The sequence below is a fragment of the Myotis davidii genome, unplaced genomic scaffold (genome assembly GCF_000327345.1).
Source record: "Myotis davidii unplaced genomic scaffold, ASM32734v1 scaffold652, whole genome shotgun sequence".
In the NCBI taxonomy this organism is placed as follows: domain Eukaryota; kingdom Metazoa; phylum Chordata; class Mammalia; order Chiroptera; family Vespertilionidae; genus Myotis; species Myotis davidii.
In genome coordinates this window covers 159,678-162,527 of record NW_006284936.1, presented here as the reverse complement: position 1 = coordinate 162,527, position 2,850 = coordinate 159,678, and positions in this window count along the sequence as shown.

Sequence of the window (2,850 nt, the reverse complement as noted above, 5' to 3'; positions counted from 1 at the left end):
GATGTCCCTTCACCGCCATTGACCCCATTCTCCCCACTCCAGCCCCCTCCCAGGCCTTCACTGAACTATTGTCTGTGTCCATGATTTATGTATATATGCATATACATTCTTTGGTTAATCTCTTCCCACACTTCCCTTTCCCTCTGAGATTCGCCAGTCCGTTTCATGCTTCCATGTCTCTGGATCTATTTTGTTTGTCCTATCACATGATCTCGCTTATATGTGGAATCTAGCAAACAACTATGACTTTTTAAAATTTAAGTATATTTGGTGTACATTATATTCGTTTTAGTTGTACAATATAGTAATTTTATGTTTATATACTTTAATGTTATCACCACACTAAGTCTAGTAATCATCTGTCACTATGCAAACTTATCACAATATTATTGGCTGTATTCCCCTTGACCTGTTTCACCAATCCCTCCCCCTTTTCCTCTGGGGCAACCATCAATTTAATCTGTTTCTATTAGTCTGTTTTTGTTTTGTTTTGCTTGTTTGTTTGTTTTGTTTTTAGATTCCACATATACGTGAAACCATTCGGTATTTGTCTTTCTCTGATTTATTTCACTTAGCATAATACCCTCTAGGTCCATCCATGTTGTCTTGAGTGGCAAGATTTTATTCTTTTTATTACTGAGTAATATTACAGTGGGGGAGAGAGAGAGAGAGAGAGAGAGAGAGAGAGAGAGGTCTTCTTTATCCATTCATTTACCAATGAATGCTTAGGTTGCTTCCATACCGTAGCTATTATAAATAATGCTACAATGAACATAAGGGTTCATATATCTTTTTGATGTTTTTGTTTTCTTTGGATAAATACCCAGAACTAAAATTGCTTGATCACATGGTAGTTCTACTTTTGTTTTTCGATGAATCTACATATTACTTTCTATATTGGTTGTTTCAAATGACACTCCCATTAGCAGTGCTCAAGGGTTCCCTTTTTCCACATCCTCATCCACACTTGGTATTTGTTGACTTTTTGATAACAGCCATTCTGACTGGTGTGAGGTAGTATCTCATTGTGACTTTTATTTTCATATCCCTGAAGATTAGTGATGTTGAGCAACTTTCGTGCCTGTTGGCCATCTGTATGTCTTCTTTGGAGAAATGTCTCTATGTCCTCTGCCCATTTTTTTTATCAGATTGTTTATTTTTGTTATTGAGTTGTATTGAGTTACAATACATTTAACTGGTAAACTGTTTGTATATGTCCTTGCAAAGAGCATAGTTTTTACAACTAAGTGTAAAAAATGGACTACATACTTGGCTGGTGTGGCTCAGTGGTTGAGTGTAGAGCCATGAACAGGAGGTCATGGTTCGATTCCAAGTTAGGGCACATGCCCAGATTTCAGGCTCAATCCCCAGTGATGGGCATACAGGAGGCAGCCAATCAATATCTCTGTCTCATCATTGGTGTTTGTATTTCTCTCTCCTTCTCCCTTCTTCTCTGAAATCAATAAAAATATATCTTTTAAAAATGGGTAACATGGTGGAAAAGGTGAACAAAAACACTTGAGCAAGTACTTAATCAAATATAATATCCATATGGCCAAATAAAATATGAAATGGTGAACAATTTCATTAGACATCAAGGAAATGTAAATTAAAACTTGAATGAGATAACACTACACAGAATGGATAAAATGAAAAGACAATGGCCAATTATTGATGGAGATGTTGAGTCTTTAAACACTACTGGTACAATTACTGGAAAATGCAATTTGGTACAACCACTTTCAAAAATTGTTGCTTGTATGCCATAGACCAATTCCAGCATGCCATAATTTCAAGAGTTTCATCAAAAGGTTGAGGAGATTTGGGGACTCAACAGGGTTGAGCCACACATGTAGTCACCTATTGGGAATGGCTAAAGGCATTTCCCCAAACCTGAATAGGAAACTGATTGTGGCTGCCAAACAGTTATAGGGCATCTTAATCTACATGTTATTGTCTCCTGTTGGCCAAACACCTGAACAGCTGTAGGCTATCCCCCAAACTGACAATGCTTCTGTACCCTTTGACACCTTACCCTTTGAGGTGTATTATCTCCACCTGCCTTAGGACAAATTGTGTTAATAAAAGCAAGGGTCCTCAGGAGGGAGTCTTCAATTCCTTTAGCTGAAGTTCCTCTGACCCCCAATGCCTTTCAAAATTATATCTAGTCTCCGGACTCTTAATTAGTCTCTGGATTCCTATGTCATCTTGCACAGCCCCTTCTCCAGATTCCTGAAGCCTTCTTGATGCTGGGACAAGAACCCCAGCACTTGTATATATTAAATTTGAACAAAGGCATGCATTATGACCCAGAGGTTCCACTTCTGTCTTTTGGTCAATTATTATGTGCCTGCTTCTGAGGCACAAAATAGCTGTACATAAATTTGGATTGAATTTATCAGGGGCTATCTGATGGCACCTTGCCCTATGCTTATGCTATACTCCTTGCCTTGCACTCCAGGGCTCCCCCTGCTGACATACAATGCTATAGACCCATCCAACATCTATACATGTGCAACCTTGGATTTGAGGACAATAACCTTCTGGCCAGATTATTATGACAGGCCAGATTATTATGACCACCCCATCAGTACTTCGTTGGGCCACGTTTTGCCTTCAATACTGCAGCGATTCTTCTTGGCATTGGCTCCACGAGATGTTGAAAGATGATGCAAGGAATGTGACACCATGCCTGATGAATAGCATTGTCCAGTTCTGTGAGATTTGATGGTAGTGGAAGCACCTGTCTGATGGTTCTTTTAACTTCATCCCACAAATGCTCAATTGGATTGAGATCTGGTGATTGTGGGGGCCACCTAAGCAAGGTAAGGTCTCCTTCATGTTCTTGAA